The following is a 20,339-nucleotide window of genomic DNA, read 5'->3' as shown; positions in this document are numbered from 1 at the left end:
GTGGTGTGGTCTACTAATTAAAGAAACTATTGCCACTGTGGCTTTTTCTGTTTACTTAATGTGATAAACTAAGAAATGCACTTGGTCTGCAGGTCCCAGCCTGGACAGTAGAAGCCTTGGAATCTCATCCTTAGCCACCATCTGGGCACTGGATTCCATAGTGAGCACTGTCTGCATATAAAGCCACTTTTATTTCCTGCCCTCCCTTACCTAAAGCGGATGCTGTGCAGACAAATAAGAAGTGTTCTCTATGCATCTGGCTCTCTGATTTGCAAAAACCACACTAGGTTATGGACCAGAAAACAACAAAACAGGGCCAGAACTGAAGAAAATACAGTCTGGAGCCAACCTGTGGCCCCATGGGACATGAAGGCAGAGATTCAGTCTTGACAGACAACTCATGTTCCAGCTCAAGGATTTCATATGGTAAGAGCAACCAGTTCTATGAATTCATGTGGTTCTGTAACTTCCCTGAGTCAATGACTGTGCTATCATTGAATTCTGAAGTAACAATAGTAAGAACAATGCGAAAGAGATATTTCCATTTACTCCTGAGTTGTGTAGGCCAAGCTTCATGTTCCTCATTTGGTGTCTAAGGTACTGAAAGGGAATTAACAGACAACTGTTTCGTCTGGGTCTACTGGGGACATTATTTGCAATGCCTCCTGGCTTTGAAATATACAACACGATGTAAAAGTACTGCAAAAGTCTGAAGACTACAGATAATCCAGTTATTAAGATTATTAAGATTATTATTATTAAGATAATCAGTTATTGGCCGGGCATTGGTGGTGCACACCTTTAATCCCAGCACTCGGGAGGCAGAGCCAGGCGGATCTCTGTGAGTTCGAGGCCAGCCTGGGCTACCAAGTGAGCTCCAGGAAAGGCGCAAAGCTACACAGAGAAACCCTGTCTCGAAAAACCAAAAAAAAAAAAAAAAAGATAATCAGTTATTAAGCTTTCAATAAATCAATACTACAATGGTATCATACATTGTTACAATTAAAGTTGATCTTTCTGTAAAGCCACTCTCTCATTTATCAAGAGAAATACTTGTCCATCCACATTTGTCTTACCCTGTCCTCTCTCCAGCTCCTTCTCACACACCCTCTCAGTCCAGCTGATCTTGCACTAGTTTCCAGAGACTTCCCAACCAGGGACACCCCACAGAGAAACAAATAGAAGAAGCACAACCTGGAACAGTTCCACTCTTTGTCAGGGATAATTGTGAGCAGTTATCTGAGCTACTGTGCTTTGCTCTTTCTGGAAAAGTTTACATAATTTGCCACTAGAATTCCAATATTCTCGCTTATTGTTTCTTTGGCGACTCTCCATTTTACCTCTGACTTTGTTCTCCCCGGCTGCGAAAAGGAATTAAGCAAATTAAAAAGCTGCTGCTTCTACTCACTGGACTGAAGCTGGCAATGCAGACCCAGGATATCAATGTATAGAACCCCATGAAGAACAAGTGCTGCAGACAAGAGATGCCTGACTGTCTGGGGAGACATGCTACAGTGTGCTGACACTCTAGGACTCAAATGTGATCCATAGAGATGCTCTACTTACTGATAATAATCCAGCAATAATCCAGTTATTAGGCTTTTAACAAACTAACGCCATAGTAGGACAAATCTTACAGTTCAAGTTCATCTTTTTATGAGGTAGTTTGAATAAGAATGGCCCTTATTCAATGCTCATATTTGAATGCTTGGTCCCCAGTTGGTAGAACTGTTCTGGGAAAAATTGGTAGGTGTGGTCTTTTTGGAAGAGGAGTGTCACTGGAGGTGGGCTTTGAGGTTACAAAAGCCACAACCAGGCTCTTTCTCTGCCTACTGCTTATGGATAAGTTGCAAGCTTTCAGCTACTGCTCCAATGCCATGCCTGCCCACCTGTTGCCATGCTTCCCACAATGATGTTCATGGAGTCACCCACTGCAATTGTAAGCAAGCCCTCAATTAAATGCTTTCTTTTTTAAGTTGTCTTAGTTTTGATGTCTTTTCAGCAATAGAAAAGTAATTAAGGCAGTGGAAGAAATTTTGAGAAAAGGAATTAGGGCAGAGGAAATAATTAATTGGAAGGAATTTTGAAATTCTATTGAAATCAATGAGAAAGTATAATTCTATGCACGGAAATGTGCTATGCAGTTAGCACTTCTGGGCTGGGCTATTTCGAATAGGGAGACACGCTGGTGTTCAGCTATGGACCCCCACATGGTTGTAGAGGGGAGTGCCCAGTGGAACTTGATATCAATATGAAGGGGACAGTCAGTTTGGTCCAGTGCTTTATTTTTAAGCCTCTGAATACATTCTTATTTCTAGCTTGAAAGTAAATTTGCCTTTTGCTGTGCTGCAGGCTCAGACTTTATTTTGTGGCATTCTTCAGCGCCCAAAGCCAAGTTTGACCTGAAGAACTCTGAGACTTGACTTTTTGCTGTGTCCTTTAGTCACAGCATATAAAAGAACACTAGATTCTTAATAATGGAAAGAGAGGCTTCTGAATGTCTCTGTGTGCCAGAGAGGGATTAACTTCCATATGAGCACTTCTAAGTTTAGGCTAGCTTTTCTAACTACTTCTCACATCTATTTGCTTGTCCTTTTGATTGCTTGGGGAAAAAATACTTCAAAAGTCTCCAAAACTGGACATTAATACTTTAATATAGAAAGCACACAAAATTATTTTAACAAGCCTATTATACATGTATCTGTCACAGACGCACACACACACACACACACACACACACACACACACACATACACATGGTTGCAGAAGTGGGGAGAGCAAGTATAATGATGTCTATATTTAATTGTGAAACAACAAATGTTTTATGACCATATACTGATTTTCAAGTAAAGAAACATTTTTATGACACCAGAGACCATTGACCAGCTCCTGGGAGGTACTAAAGAAGGGTGGTGGAGAAGAGAACTCAAAGGCAGTTTCTGGAATATGAAATATGCCAGGCATGGTGCGTGCAGCCAAAGACATCAGGTTTCCAGGAACATGTGGGATAGTTGAAGGGTAAGAAGGACAGGAGCAGAAAAAACAGTGGAAATAAACACAGTTCCCCCCTAGAGAACAGGGCAGGTCATCCAGATGAAAAGGATTCCTTACATTCATCTAGGACATGTGACCTTTAGCAGTCCTTCAGAAACTCTTCATTTGTTTAAAGGGGCCAAATAGCATATTTTGTAAAAATGGGAACATGCAGTCTTGGGAGATGGATTGAAGGCACAAAGGCACCTGCCATGGAAGGAACCCCAAACTGAATCTATAGAACCCCAAGTCAAAAGCATAGCTGGCTGGTTGCAATCCCAGAACTCCTGCAGAGATAAGAGGCAGAAACAAAGCAATCCCTCAAAATTCTCTGCAGTAGTAAAATGACACAGAGGCACCAATTCAAACAAGGTGGAAGATAAGAACCCACACACCAAATTTTCCTTTGACCACACATGTGCCATAGAACACACACACACATGAGTGCACACACTCACACACACACACACACACACACACACACACACACACACACACACACATGAGTGCACACACACACACAAATGGCAACATACAAAGCACTCTATTATAGAAAATACTATTTTTTTAATCAATTTTTTTTTTTTGGTTTTTCGAGACAGGGTTTCTCTGTGTAGCTTTGCGCCTTTCCTGGAACTCACTTGGTAGACCAGGCTGGCCTCGAACTCACAGAGATCCGCCTGGCTCTGCCTCCCGAGTGCTGGGATTAAAGGCGTGCGCCACCACCGCCCGGCTAATCAATTTATTTTTTAAAGTATGGAGATACCCAGGTAAGTGGTGTGGTTGGATCCTTGTGCTCATTGCTGACTAACTGTGTAGAATGATGGGCCTCACTCTTCACTCCTTGAGAGATGGAGACTCCTCCACACTTCACTCCATCACCTCAAAATTGTAAGTTGTCAGAGTCAGTAGAATGTCATTGGTGTTAAGTTTCACTTCATAACTGGCTTCAGGCAAAGAGAGAGAGAGAGAGAGAGAGAGAGAGAGAGAGAGAGAGAGAGAGAGAGAGAGAGAGAGAGAGAGAGAAGGAAGAAGTCTAAGAAATGGGTGTGTATCCAATTCTCAAGCTGAACCCAGCTTTGACTGGTCAAGCTCACGATAGACCTACAGAGAAACAAAAAAGAGCAATGTTAGGCTGGAAACCAAGCAGATTCTAGGGCAGGCTTTTGTACCTTTATTATAACAATAGTTTACTAGTATATTGATTGATAGCGTGAGTCTGAACTAATAATGATCTTTGCAAAATTTACACTGGAGCTTTCTCGAGTGATAGTGATTCCAACTGAACTTGATCATGAGTGTCTATATCAAAGAGAAAAAAAAACATACCTCAGCAAATCAGAGATATTCATCACCCTTGAGCCTTCCTTTCTCTGAAAGTGTAATTCCTTGTGCTTACTGGTGCTGGCATGGCTATTCTCTTGCTTCCCAAAATTCTCATGGTGCCTCTCACTGTTCCTGCTCAGCAACTTTGTAATTCCCCATAACACCAATCCTCTTAAAGTAACGTGCCTACCTCAGTTTTTACTAATTGTTGATAAGACTTACTCACCCTAAGTTGTAAGTGACAATGAAGGCATCCAAAAGATGTTTCTAAAAACATTATTTTCAATTCAAATATATTTCATTAGCTGCAGTGTGCTGTAAAAAGAGAAGGGAGATGATTTTGTGGCTCTCACTGATCATTATCATCCTTTCCTATGCCCTCTTCGTCTTAGGTTCAGGGCCTCTGCTCTCTGAAATAAGGCTGAGGGAAGCCCCTAGTGTTCATAAGAGAAATCTGGGAGTTTAAATGTTCTGTACAGAGAATGGTCACGATGGTTGTACCTTCAGCTTCCAAAAGCAAGTTTCTGAAGTGTGCAGCAACCAAACACAAAAGAACAAATAGCAAGCAGGGCAGAGAAGAGTGACAGAGAGATGAAAAAATGTCATCCAATCAGGTGATTGCAACCCTGTTGTTTTATTACTCTTTACTCTTTGGGGGAGCCCACCACCCAGCTCCCAAATAAATCCACACAGTCCTATCTTTTCTTAGGAATGCCCGGCCTTAGCTTGGTTTGTTGCTAGCCAGCTTTTCTTAACTTAAATTATCCCATCTACCTTTTGCCTCTGGGCTTTTTCCTTTTCTTACTTCTGTAAATCTCACTTTCACTCTTACTCTGTGGCTGGCTCTGTGGCTTGCTGGCTGGGTGGCTGGGTGGATGGCCCCTAGTATTCTCCTCTCCTTGTTCTCTTGCTCTTTCTTCTTTCTTACTCCCAGATTTCCTCTATTTATTCTCTCTTCCTGCCAGCCCCACCTATCCTTCTTCCTGCCTTCTATTGGCTGCTCAGCTCCTTTTAAGACCATCGGGTTTTTTAGACAGGCAAAGTATCACAACTTCACAGAGTTAAACAAATGAAACATAAAAGAATACAGCACATCTTTGCATCATTAAAATAAATGTTCCACAACATAAACAAATGTAACACATCTTAAAATAATATTCCACAACACAACACCAAACAGAAACTGACTAGGGACTCTACATTAGGCAGTTGGAGTTCCAGACTGTGAGACCCAAACAGAGTAGAACTTTTTCTCCATGAATGAACTTCCAATGTCTTGTTCCCACCATGGGAATGTTTTATGCCATGAGATAAACATTAATAACCTTTATGGGAATGATTTGCCTTCTAGCTGTCTCAAGGATGCAATATTTTTAATAATTTATTTGTTTGTTCTCTTCTCTCTGACAGATATTCCGGGCCAAACTGTCTCAAGTCTTCGCTCAGGACCTTTGAGAGAAACATGCTTGAATCTGACTGAACTGATAAGACCCATTTTGCTCTCAGAGACAGTTCTCAACTAGTGCAAATGAAAATTGACCAATATCATTTATATTACACCAATCCCTACACCAGAAGATGGCTAGAGAATGTTTGCAGGAAGGACATTGCTGCTTGGTAAATATCTTAGCCATATTTAACCTCCATTTCTAAATCCCCTAAAATTCAGAGCCATACCTCTTATTTACATTTACATTTATTTGTGTATTTGTGTGTGTGTGTGTGTGTGTGTGTGTGTGTGTGTGTGTGAACGTACGCAGATGTGGAGTCCAGAGGTGGATGCTGGCTGGCTTCCTCTATTGCTTCCTACCTTATTTTCAGAAGTAGGCCTTTTCTTAAACCTGGAGCTCATAGTTCAACTGTGTAGCCAGTGAGCCCCAAAGATCCTCCAACCTCTGCCTATCCAGCACTGGGATTACTAGCACGTACTATCACAAACAACCTGAACTGCCTGGCCAGTGAGCCCCAGGGGTCCCCAACCTCTGCCTATCCAGCACTGGGATTACCAGCACAAGCTACCACACACAACCGCTACATAAATCCTAGGATCAGAGCTCAGGCTGTCATGCTCCTACCATCGGCACTTTCCAACTGAGCTGTCTCCCTCGCCACATATTAATGCTATTGCCTTATAAACTATCCTGTAAGGTGTCTGAAGAAAAACTTCACATAGAAAGATGATGCCTGCCATATCCAAAGAGGTTGATCCAGCCCCCTGGCAGTACAGGGGGCTCTGGATGATGGATGGGCCACTAGCTTTCCCTACCTGTGTCATTATCAGCTAACCCACTTCAGATAGCCTCTGGATTGTTGCTATCCTCTTCTGCTCTGGGAGAGTTGCTCTACAGAGAGTAAACTGAGGCCTGTGGTTGATGTGGCCACTCCTTTGAGAGTGTGTATGCATCCAGCGTCACAGTCAAACCAGCTCTAGGGGCACAGGCAGTCCTGGAATTTGGATGTGACCCTTCTGTGTGTGGACCTGCACACAGATCACCCTGCCACCTCCACCGGCAGAAGGTATCCCTCAGGCTAGATCTATAAGGTTTCATTCACATGGGAGCCTGAAAAAGCAAAACTGTCAAGACAAGGAAAATATCATTGCTGCCAGAGGCCAGGGTCATGGAAGAGGACTGACTGCCTGACTATGCAGGGATACTGGGGGAAGAAGGGAATTTGGATTTCTGGAGCCGAATTGTGTATAACCTTCCCTCAATACTATATATTAAAGCCCTAACTTCCAGGACATCAGGATGTGACTGTATTTGGAGACAGGGTCTTTAAAGAAGTAATTGAGTTAACGTAATTTGTTAGAGGGCCCTGCTAATCAGAGGTTGCAGTCTTCCATAGCCTGTCAGCTTTCTCTAAACTTGGCAACATGGAGGACTCCCTCCCTCAGCAAAAGCTTGCTGCTCTCTACTCAGTCTTATCTGTAGGATGTCTCTAGGTCCAGGATGCCTGACTTATCTCAAGGGTGGCCCTTTCCACAGTTCCCTGCAAACACTCTTCCTTTGATGACCCACAAAGTAATGAGGCAAGTGCTCTAGCCATTTTGATAGGACCGTGTTTCCACTAAGCCAGCTATATGATAGGAATGTGACGCTTGATACAAATTAGGGTTTGTCACCAGGCTCCCCAATCCTATATATTCCTTATACTCTGGAATAACGTTGAGCCGATTCACTGAAGTCTGTCTCCGGCAGGGCTGTCTCTGTTTGTACCCATAGCAGTCTTGAACCCTGTTCCTCCCACCCTCATGGACCAATGCAGCCAACAATCTGGAGGAACAAGAAGAACCTCAGTTAATTGAGTTAAATATATTATCCTCAGGAGATCCTAGTCCAACACAGCTGGTTATCATTTTGACCGGAATCTGGACCTTCAGAGAGGGACACCAGAGCATGTACTTGCACAGAAGGGAGACCAAAACCATATCTGACAAAGCCTTAATTAAGGACTCTCAACCTCCAGCATTGTGAGAATATGAAATTTTGTTGTATGAGCCAAAAGGTATGTCATGTTTTGTTAGGCAGCCTTACAAATTAATTCAGGAAAAGTCTGTGTTTTGTTAGGAATGGTGGCTACAGATCTTCACTGTGAGACCAAAATGAGCCATCTTAGAAATGCTTTCACCCAAAAACTAAGGCCTAAGATTTCTCCTTTTGGGAATAGGCCATTAGTTACTGAAACCAGTCAGTTCAGATTCCAGAAACCAGGAAGTGTAAAAGTACAGAGTCACAAGATAGTCACAAGGTAATGCCTGCCAGACTATGGAATGTCCTCTCCCTTGTTTCCAGGGTAACTTACCACAGAAATGCCCCCACCTGAGGGCAGCCAATGAGAAATGGTGGCGGGCAACCACTCCCTTAGAAGTAATTTCTAGAAGTCCCTAGAAGCGAGCCAATCAGAATTGTATCCATACTAGCACCCCTAAATGATGTAACCTTGTGACTTTTCCCTTTAAAAACTGAGCTTGCAGACAGGTGGGCACTTCCTCCAGCCTCCACTGCGTTGGATGTATTGGATGAAGTCCCTGCCTAGGCTTGTATTGCTTTTGGATATCCAGAATTAAACCTTGCTTTTGCATTCCGGCATGCTCGTCTTTGGTGGTCTCTCTGGGGGTCACGATCTGGGCACAACATTCACATTTTTCAAAATGTATATACTTCCACAACTCTGAGTGCCTTACCTTTTTCCTTTTGTTTGTTTTTTAGTTTTTGAGATAGAATTTCATATGGCCCAGACTGGCCTCAAACTTACCTTATAGCCAAGGATAGTCCTGAATCCATACTTCTCCTGCCTCCACCTCCCAAGTTCTGATATTAGAAACATGTACTACTACTATATCCAGTTCGTGTACCAGGGATGGAACCACAGGGATTTATTCATACATGTCAAGAAAGCACTCTACCAACTGAGCAGGTGGCTTTTACCACATATAAATTTTGTTTTTGTCAAAAATTTGAAGTTTGGCATGATAGTCAAAAATATTGATATAAATTTAAAGCAGGATTTTAAAAACATTCAGGTTTTAACATACAGATGAATAGCTCTACAAGCATAACCCTGGTGACATCATGTATCCTCTGTTGATATAGAGCTGGTCTATATAATTTGCTTCTCAATAAACATGTTCTGGCTCATAGAACACATCACTCTAAAAGCTTTGTGGCTAGTGTGTTATCTATGAACAGCCTTGTGTATTTGAAGGTTCTTACTTCTTTATTCAAAGTTAATAACATTTATAATTATCAATAAGTACTATGTTTTACTCTTGAAATAAACAACATGCATTTGTATTTTAAGTAGGCCGACAATTTCTTTTTTAATTTATATCTTTCTTTTTTTAATCTATTTTTTGAGACAGGGTCTCCTTGTAGTCTAACTGACCTCAAATTCACCAGATGATGGAAGATGACCTTGAATTCTTGTCCATTCCTCAGCCTCCCATGTCCTGGGATAATAGTTTTATGTATGTGCACAAGCATGTACCTGCATTTACACAGCTTCTCAGAGAACATGTCTTGTTCTTGCTACTGCTCGCATTATGTATCAGTTAGACTTGATGGTATTTAATGTGACCACTCAGACACTGACCCTCTCATCTTCAATAACCTGATTTGGGGTCATTTCTTATTTGTTATTTAAAGGCCATGTGTCTAAAGACTGTGCCGGGACTGAAGCAGAAATGTAATGTTTCTATATGAACAGAACGGAAAAGATCAGAGCCAAATCACAGGTGGAAAAGCGAATCCCGTAGCTGTGGCAGTGAGGGCGATCTGAGAAGCATGCATTTGGGTGCCTCCTTCCTAGGAAGAATATGGAAAGAGCAGGTCAGAAACTGTCCCTGCCTGTGCTAAGGGCCCAGTCTCCTGATCCCAGGCTCGGCCCCTCCTGTCACTGTCAATTTCCTCCACAGGTTTCTGAGGTCACACACCAGAAATGGCTGCCTGCAGATGTGCCTTTTATTTCCTTCTGAGACATCATTTCTTTAGGGAGTCCCTGAAAACCTGCTGTGAATATTCAAGGCAGCCCTGTCCTCAGGGCTGGCACTTCTCTGGGTCCCTTGGTACTTCTTAACAATTGCTTTAAGACTCTGCCCTCTTGCTGCCTACCAGCCTCACAGGCACTTCTTTGAGGAATTTTCCCCCATTATACCCAGTTGAGGAAAAAAAAAAAAAAACATCCTAACTGAAGTTACATTCTTCATGGTTCTCTCCACAGTTTGCCCATGGGTCAGCTGTGTGGCTCAGTGCCTCCAACTATAATTACCAGGTAAAGTATTTCCTCCTGAGGCAACACAGCTGTTTCTGTCTTTCAGGAAGTAAAATGAGAATACTAATCCATAATCAAACAAGGAGGGAAATGGCTACTTAGCATATGCACAGCTCAGAACAAAAATTCTAGTGCCAGTTAGTAATGATAGGAATTTGAGTCAGAATAGCCAATTTACCAGCATGAAAATCCCCATCAGGAAAGTATTCCTCCTTTCCTATTGTAACAGCCCCTTCATGCTCAAATAATAGAGCACCTGAAAGGTACAGCCTTCCCACTAATGCCTGTAACTGTGGTAACTGTGGCCATATAGAGCTGTCACCTGCCTAAGGGGATGCAGAATTATCCCACAGGCTGCCTAATACAAACATCATCATAACATAGGACCAGGTGGAATAGCTACACAGTGAAGGCAGCACTCAGGATGGGCCCTGGCTTGACCACACTCCCCTCTCTGAGCCTCCTTTCCTTGTTGTCAGATGGAAAGGGATGGGTGGTTCCCAGACATAGCCGGTGATTGCTAACAGCGCTTGGGAGTCCTTCCCCTTTAAACCTGACTGTGGGAGCATAGTCTACTTCAATATTTTGTGTTAAATGAAATTCCTAGAAAAAAACAAAAGCAAAACAACAGCAAGAAAAACAAAAAACAAAACCTGCCATAAACATTTCCCAAGGCTGATTGATTGACTGATTACCAGAACTTGAATGATTGTAGAGAGATGGAATGTGCAATGCCAAGTTAACCCAGAAAGAAATTTATTACCAAGCTCTGCATGTGACCTCACATCTTCATGACTCTTTAGAAGTGAACAGATAAGACCATCAGCTTCCATCAGCCCAAAAGTTAAGCATGTCATAAACTAGCATCTAAGGCCTATCGCAGATGTTTCCTCACTTTACTGTAACCCACCTACCTGTTTTCACCAATGCACCTGAAAATAATTTATGGTTTGTTTTCTTGGTGCTGTTGCTATAAAAGCTTTATGGAACTTTACCATGTTGAAATATGGTAGTTAGGGGGAACTTGAATCTGTGTCCATGGGCCATGGCCACTCACATTTAACCCCAGAATAAATTCTCTCTTGTTCCCTTTGAAGTGAGAGCTGTGTTTCTAACGGTGACATTTGTCTGCTGTTATGGTGGGGGGTGAGGTGTGAGCAGACTTTGTGTCATATCTTACTTATCCCATGCTTCAAAGAGAAGTTCTCCCTTCTCTGTCCCTTGTCATTAGAAAGGAACTTTCCTAAGTACCACTTGTAACTACAGAGATATTTCAGAGGTAGAACATGTATCTTGCTTTTTAGAATAAGGCTGTCTTATAAATATTGACTTCAAGACCCAATGCTTAAAGACAGGGGGACTCTTGCTTTATATTTGGGGTCAATATAGTTGATGGTACTCTGCATAGCAAAGAGGCTTTCTTCCTTTGTTCCTGTGAGTAAAGAATTCATATTTACATTTTAATATTGACTTCAAGACCCAATGCTTAAAGACAGGTGGACTCTTGCTTTATATTTGGGGTCAATATAGTTGATGGTACTCTGCATAGCAAAGAGGCTTTCTTCCTTTGTTCCTGTGAGTATAGAATTCATATTTACATTTTAATATTTTATTCCTTCTAATAAATGCATAGCAATATGTAGTATTGATATAGTCAATTAAAGATGCTTTCAGACATGACAGAATTCAAAGAGTGAATGTAAAATATTGACACAAGACAAATGGCATACATAAAGATAATTTAGAAACACTAAGAAACAAAAAGGAGAAAACTAAATCTACATGTTAAGAAAATAAGCTAAATGAAAAAGATCAATGAAAAACTTAGCACTGAAAGAGAGTTGTCGAGGACAAATATCTGTGAGGTAAATAATTGTAGAAAATCAAGAGAGTTTAATGAGTTTAATAATTTCTTTAAGAAACCATAGAAGTATCCTAACAGTCCTTTTGGAACTTTTAGAGTTTGGGATGTGATGGATTTTTTGTTGTTGTTGATGTTACTTTTTGTTTTTGTGTTGTTGTTTTTGGGGGAGGTGGTTGTTGTTTTGTTGTATATTTGTAGTGTTGAGAATTGAGTTTAAGATTTTGCCCATACCAGGCAAATTCTTTATCAACAGACCTGTATCCACAGTGGCTCGTTAGAGCTAAATGTGTGTAGAGTGCCCTGTTGACAGCAGAAGGAGCGTGCTGGAGTAAGGCAGAGAACCGGAAACATCAAGTGCCAGGAACATCACTTGACTGCAGCAATTTCCTCAAAGCACCTGCCTTCTCTAGTCCTGGTTTCCCCATCCAAGGTGCATGTATTACTAGATTAAAAGTAGCAAATGAGATCATTCAACCAACTGGTGAAGGCAATTAGTCTTAAACACGGTGGAGACAAATGAGAATAAAGACTCAGGAATTAAAGTGCTGTAGTAGCCTGAAAGGTGGGATCCATGATCTGGAATGGCAGCAACAGGTGCAAGATGAGGACCTGTGCCTGGGGAGAGACCCACTCCCCAGAGGTATTTCGGTCTCCAAATGTGTGTGCTGTACCTTCACTTTGTTTCAGCTTGACATGTAATTGTGTGGACAAAAGCCTGGCATATGCAGCCCTGGATAGATGCTCTCTCTATCCCATTCAGCTTACCAATTCTACCATTCCCGAATGCTGTCACCTGGAAAGGAAAAGTCAGCACATAAGTTCTCATCTTCCTCAGTAATTTTAGTCAGAGGAGGTATGAAATGGTCTGGATTTAAAAACTGATCATCGATCGGGTGGTCTGAAAATAAAAGAGAGTTTAAAAATCACCCCCTCTGCCACCCACAGGCACCATGGTTCTCCCTCAGCCTTCTGTTGTTCATTTGCTTAACTTCTTGATCAATTGTATTTCTATTTTACAATTAAATCATTAGATTTCCCACAATCATTAATTTTTTTTTACATATTTAACTCTGAAATGTCATCTTGGTTATTATTATTATCATTATTATTAGTGTCTTTGTCACTGTTTTATTACCACAAAAAGGCACCATGACCAAGGCAATTCTTACAAAAGGAAGCATTTGACTGGGGACTTCCTTACAGTTTCAGACGTTTAGTCCATAATCATATGCCAGGGAGCATGGTGGCATGCAGACATGTGCTGGAGTAGTAGCTGAGACCTTTACATCCTGAGCCACAGGCAGAAAGAGAGAGAGAGACTGGGGTCTGGTGTGGATGTTTGAGACCTCAAAGCCCACCTAGGGACACGCTTTGCACAGCAAACCCACACCTCCTAATCCTTCTACTTCCTACGTACAAACAGTTCCACTCCCTGGTGACTAGGCATTCAGAATAGATAAGCCTATGGTGGCCATTCTTATTCAGACCACCACAATTGGGTTAACATACAGAATATTGGGTATCTTCGTGGTGTCTCCATACATAAATGCTATTATACTTGCTTTCATTCCTTCCCCTCCCCAACTACCTCCCCCCACCACTCCCCTCCAACAGGCTCCCTTTTTTCTTCCAGCTAGTCTTTCTCTACTTTCATAGCATATTCCATTACCTCCTATTTCTACCTTCCCACCTCCCTTAAGATCTCATCCTCCACTCTCATGATCCTTTCTAGTTTCAATACCGACAAACATATATATGTATATATACATATAGATATATGTAGATATATGTATGTATATATGTATACACACACTCTTATTTTAAATCTTGATTCTGCATATGAGAGAAAACACGCAGTATTCTGTGTCTGGCTCATTTTTCTTAACATAATGATTTCTAGTTGCCTCCTTTTTCCTACAGACATCGTGATATCACTTCTCTTTATGACTGCTGAAAATTCCATTGCGTATATGTACCACATTTTTTTTTTAAAAATCTGAGCTGGTCCCATTTCCTGGCTATTGTGAATAATGCAGCAATATATACAGTTGTACATGTATGACTGTGATATGTTGACTTGAAGTCCTTCAGAGCAGTATAGCTTGGTCATGTAGTAGCTCTATTTTGGGATTTTGTTTTTTTTTTCCATTTTGTTTTGTTTCATTTCCATAGAGGCTGCCTAGTTTACATTCCTATCAGTGGTAAAGAAGGGTAAAGTCCATCTCCACATATCCTCACCAGCACTTGTCATTTTCTTTCCTGATGATAACCATTCTGCCTGAGGTGAGACGGAATCTCAGAGCAGTTTTAACTTGCATTTCCTTGATGGCTAACCATATTGAAAACTTGTTGTTCAAATATTTGTTGCCTGTTCAAACTTCTTCTGAGAACTAGGTATTCAGTTCTTCAGTCCTTTTATTGACTGAATGATTCAGTTGAATTTCTGAAGTGTTTTATATGCCTTGGATATTAATCCCTTTCTAGTTGGCACAGATTGCTTTCTGTCCTGTAGGATTTTTACTTTGCACAGCCATTCATTTCAAAATACAGCATTAAACTAGCTTGCTTTTTAGAACATGAGGGAAAAAAATTACTTGATGAGAATAATTGCTGGATACCACCAATGGAATTTCTGAGTCATTTTAAATGGAACTGTATGTTTTTTGAAGCTTTGTCTTTTAGCTGCTTTCAAGTTAATTCCATAAAAGAAAGTCTATTCTGTTTTGCCCAGGCTATACACAAGATGAGGTAACAGGTGTTTGTTCTACACTCTCAGATCCCCCACTTCAAATGCAGTTTGTTTTCCTGTTACATTTTTTTCAGATGATACATACACTTTGTGAGAATTTTAGATTCATCAAAATACCTGGAAGCATTTTTTTTTCACAGAAAGTGTTAGCTATCTGCTTGTATACTTTGAATGTACAAGTCTGTGCCATATGTCATTGTATCTTTTAGATTTTGTCTAAGGGATGCTAAAAGTCTGGTGGGAAAACAAGGAGGTTCTGTCATCTACATATTGAATTTGCAAGTCACCCAACAGCTACATGACTCAGATGCTCCAGCTGTGGGGCACCATGTACCTAAACATCTGGATGGTAAGCTGAAGTGTTCATTCTCACCAAGACATTTTATTTTGTTCCCTTATAGGTAATATCTGATGTGCATGTTGTGCAGATATGCTACAAATAGAAATGAGTTTCTGAAATAATAGCCTTGAACAGTTGTTTCACAGAGGAAACACAGGGTCAGCTTTTCTCTTCGTCTCCAGTTAGACATTTCTAACTGATTCTTTTTCTAAAGTGATTCTTTTTTGTCTGTTCCAAAAATCTTCAGTATCATGCCAGAGGAAGCTGGAGGGAGGGCCACGCTTTATTGCCCCTTGCAATCCAGGACCCAAAACTGCTGACCATGATGATATACACAAATTGCTGGTACATGAGGTTCAAGCAGGAAGGTAGCAGCAACTGAAAGGATGACAGAACACTGCAAAATCTGCACTTAGGAATTTACATGATGCATTATGTTGAAGGCTGAATGTCTTTGCATGGTCTCATTGAATTCATACAATTTTATGATACAAAAGCTGTCATAGCCACCTTATTTTATTTAAGCATATAAGAGACTTCAGAAAAATAAAGCAACAAGGGTTGGTGTTTATATTTGAAGATAAGCATTCAAAGCATACCTTGTTTTTTTCCAATTGCCCTCAATTTTTTTATTTATTTATTTATTTATTTATTTATTTATTTTTAAATTTTATTTTACAATACAATTCAGTTCTACATATCAGCCATGGATTCCCTTGTTCTCCCCCCTCCCGCCCTCCTCCCCTTCCCCCCAGCCCAACCCCCATTCCCACCTCCTCCAGGGCAAAGCATACCTCTTAATAATAAGTGTACAGCAGCTTGTCAGGGTCGCAGGTGGCCAGCCTCCTCAATGCAACTTGGAACACTTGCAATTCAAGTCATCCCAGGCTGGGGAGATGCGCTGATGGCACATCCTCCTGGTGTGCTCATACGTCAGAGTAATGGTAGCAGCCATCCCTGTCCTGATCCAAACTTGCATTACTGAATTCTCAGTCAATGTCTTATAGTCTTTGGGCAAAGTTAGGGAATGAGAGAAAGCCAAAGTTATCAGTCTTCAAAACCAAAATGCAAGCCACCTGAGCTACTCACATGACCTAGGTATAATTTGTAACACTGCATACCAAGGTGACATAGTTCCTTAAATTTCTAGCAGGTTTTGATATGTGATTTGTAAAACTAGGCCCTGGAACACCAAGGTAGATTGGTGTTACCCACCATCTTGGTCTGTTTAAGCTATTAAATTCTGGATGACTACAACCATTTAAATGCTCACTGTTGTACTATGAACATTTCAATTAAATTGCATTTAAGCAGACACTTCTCCAGGAAGAAGAAGAGATGTATACTCTTTTTTTTTTTTTTTTGTCCTTGGAGTATGCTCAGTCATGATGTATCACACAATGGTACCATGAGGCAGACAAGCAAAGTAATTGAACACAGAAAACTTTTGAAGCCAAACAAGCAAATAATTGTCATCACAATTATTTCATTATGGCTGACAACAGAAAGACAAAGGAGACTGAAAGTCTCCCCAAATGACAGGACAGTTGTAAAAGACTCATGAATACAAAGAGCATTTCTAAGAGGCAGAGGCATTCTCATAGTACACAATGTACAGTAAATCCTCATTATGCCAATCACAGAGCTTCTTTTCCCCAAATAGTATGTAATTCAAAAACAATTCCCATTCCTTGACTGCCTACATCATCCTATTATTATTTTATTAAAATGCAAGCTCATTTTAACCGAGCTAATTCAAAGTCAAATTTTACCAGCCCCTTACACAGTAACTGATGAGGTTTTACTTCAACTCGGTTTGCCTCCCAGGCCCTAGCAACTCCCAAACCACCCACACTAAAGTGACTGTGCAGTGTGAAAGGAAATCATTGCACTGATGGTAATAACATATGTGGGGAAATATATGTTGAGTATCCTTGTGATATTCTGAAGTCTCCCTTGGCTTTTAAAATCTCCCCTTACATTTATATATTGAACTATAATCTGAACACATTCAAGGTATATGGATTCCAAGAAAGGAGGAAGGTGGAAAAAGGGAGAGATGTTCAGGTTATTTTGGGCAACAAAATCCATTAGTAACTAATGACACCACCCTACTTCAATCCTCCCAGCTTGGGTCCTAGAACCCTGACTGGGATTGGGGATTGGAGGGGCTAAGGCAATGAAGAAAGGACAGACACATGAACAAAAAAGCTGGGGTCAAATGGGGTGTCTGTGCTCTGATGGAGTGGCACCTACTGTCACCAGCAACCAAGGAACCTCTGTGTGTTAATTAGGTACAGCACAGGGGTAGGGGTAGGCTAGTCCCAGTAGGAAGTCTCATAGGCAAATAGTCTCAGAATATTAATACCAGGTTTTGTACATACTGGTTACTCTCTCTTACTTGGACACCACACACACACACACACACACACACACACACACACACACACACACGCCATCACCATCACCATCACCATCACCATCTCCCACCCCACCCCTTACCACCCTGCCATAGTAATTTCCTCTGAGATTGAACCATTCCATCCTACAGTGAAGCATGTTGAGACAGGAAGTAAAAAACTCAAATACCTCCAAGAAGTCCATGAAACTGACCAGATTCACTAGGTTCCTCCATCCCCAAGAGTAAACAGTAACGACTGATGAGAGTCACTCCCCAATAAGCCAAGGTATAAAGAAGACTCAGATAAGGCAAGCTGCAAAAAAGACTCAGACCAGCCAAGCAGTCCCAAAGTAGCATAGAATAGCCTAACTGCTTAGAAAAAACAAAGACCACCTAGGAAAAGTTACTCTCAACTTCTTGTGCCTACAAGCTGTGCAATGTGTTCCAGGTCCCTAGATTTTGTGAACTGTCACTCATGCTAGAGTGGGCTTTGGTGATACAGCTATCTTTGAGTCATTTATGTTCCTTTAAGTAACCCCTCCCCATATTTCTGCAAGTAACCTTAATAAAACTCATTGGTTCACAAAGTTGGACTTTGTGGTATCTGGGGTGAGTAGATGTGAGTGTGTACTGAATCTCCCCAGGAAAAGTCTGTCACAATATACTCCAAGGAAATCTTGGCCATCCCTTTGGTCTTGGCCCATATGGGTAACAGCTTGGCCAAATTCCCATGGGTCTGATGTCTTAGAGTCCCTGGTATGTCTCTGCCATGCCACCAATATACATTCACTCAGGACTTCACTCAGGGCTTTCACTGCCCACAAACTCCCATATAACAGTATAATATATAGAAACTGACTACATACAAAAAATACCATAAATGCAGTACATAACTATGAATCAGCTTGTCTTCTAGAGGGAAAAAGGCATAGAAAGTTCATCTACTTTTACTCATTCCACCATGAGGCCAGTCTGTGGAAAACATTATCTCTAGGCAGCCCCTTTACCTTCAGGTTCCCCTCCAAAGACAGCAGTGAATACCCAAATCCCAAGATAACCCTGACCCTGTGAGCAGATCAGCACACCACAAGAGAAAATGGCAGGTCTCCCTGAGTCCTGCAAGCATGGTCAGATTCTCACAGCTTATGCAGCCAGGGCCTGGTTGATTCCAGCTGCTGCTCTGAAGTTTATCTGCTTAGCATTACAACTGCCTTCCTCCCCAACCCTTATCCATATCATGTGGCTATGTGCCTATGTGTGTGTGCATGTGTATATGTACACCAGAGTACACGTATGCGCATGCACGTGGAGACAAAAGGACAACTTCAGCTACCATTTCTTAAGTGCTATCTACCTTTGTATTTGAGACAAGGTTACTAATTGGTTTGGCGTTCACTAGGCCAGCTGTCCAGCAAGGCCCAGGGACCCGCTTGCCTCTGCTCTTCCAGCACTGAGATTACTAGTACAAGCTACCATGCCTAGCTTTGTATGAGTGCTTGGGATTAAACTCAGGTTCCCACACTTGTAGGGCAACCATTTGATTGACAGAACTATCCCCTACCTCTCAGCTGTGCAGTTTTGATAGAACACACACTCAGTACCGCACACCTGGATTCTTCTGTTAACCTTGTGGGATGCTCTCGGGCATGTTTATAAGCCTTTCTCCAGGGTGATGCTCCCCTTATCCAGATCCTAGGGCTACTGATTGTAAAAGGCATATAGCAATGCACTTAAGCAGAGAATTATCTTTTGTCCTGTTGGAAATGAAGCCAGAAGCTGGTCAGTATGACCACAGACACAGAACCTGGCCTGCTGACAGAAGACAACTGTGTCAATGTTATATTCAGCACTTAGAGCCCTTCAGAAGTCTACACTGCAGCTCTGTCTTAGAACCTTCCTGACTGGGTCCTCTGCCCTGCTTCTTGCCTTCTCATGAGGGTATCACATTGGTAAACACATCTATGATTTCCAGAATCTGTTCCCTAGCCTATGCTATTATAAACAATGGCAATGATCAGCTGCTCCTCAGACTCAGCTTCCTGCCTTCCCTGGTCTTGCCTTCTGCCATCAGAATATTCTTTCTCACACAATTTCCACGACACTCAGGATCCTCCAGTAGCTCTCTCCTGACTAGAAAACCCTCCTGACTCTCAGCAAACTACTATACAGATGCCATGGGGTATTTTCAATCTCTGCCTGGTTTTCCTACTTTTAGAAATAGAAAACATTTATAATGAAAAATAACTTTCCTGAACAAGGTATGTCAAAAATTTATGAAATTTTGTTTCGCAGATTTAGCTGCAGGGTGTACACTAGGAAAGATGAATCTCCATTAGTTTGGAAGCCTCCTGCAGCACCTTACCCACTGAATGAATACAAGAGTAAGTCATGCCTCAGCTTAAGACTGGGCCAAGAAAATTTCACCCTGGTAAGGATTTATATCAGTTACTTTGTCTCATTGTTTTGACAGAATACCTAACAAAAGCAGCTTCAGAGATAGGGGGTTTCTGATGTTGTCCATCATGGCAGGAAAGGCATGGTGGCAGGAATGTGGGGGCATATGGTCACACTGTGTTAGCAAGTGGTGGGGGATGAATACTAGTCCTCAATTGATTTTCTTCCTTTTTGTCCAGTCTGAAAATAGCCTATCTGTAATGTCCTCAAAAGCATGCCCAGAGTTATGTCTCCTAGATCAAGATTCCAAAGTGAGTCAAGTGGACAATGAGAAATAACCACCACAGGATTGATAGAGTTCTTCCATCAAGTCACAAGCTCTGTGTTCTTGCCTCTGAGACTAGGGAAGGTACCTATTGCAGAAACACAGATATCTGACATTCCATCAGAGGTCAGCTGA

Source organism: Peromyscus maniculatus, chromosome 6 (genome assembly GCF_049852395.1).
Source record: "Peromyscus maniculatus bairdii isolate BWxNUB_F1_BW_parent chromosome 6, HU_Pman_BW_mat_3.1, whole genome shotgun sequence".
Lineage (NCBI taxonomy): Eukaryota > Metazoa > Chordata > Mammalia > Rodentia > Cricetidae > Peromyscus > Peromyscus maniculatus.
This window is presented reverse-complemented; position numbering follows the sequence as displayed.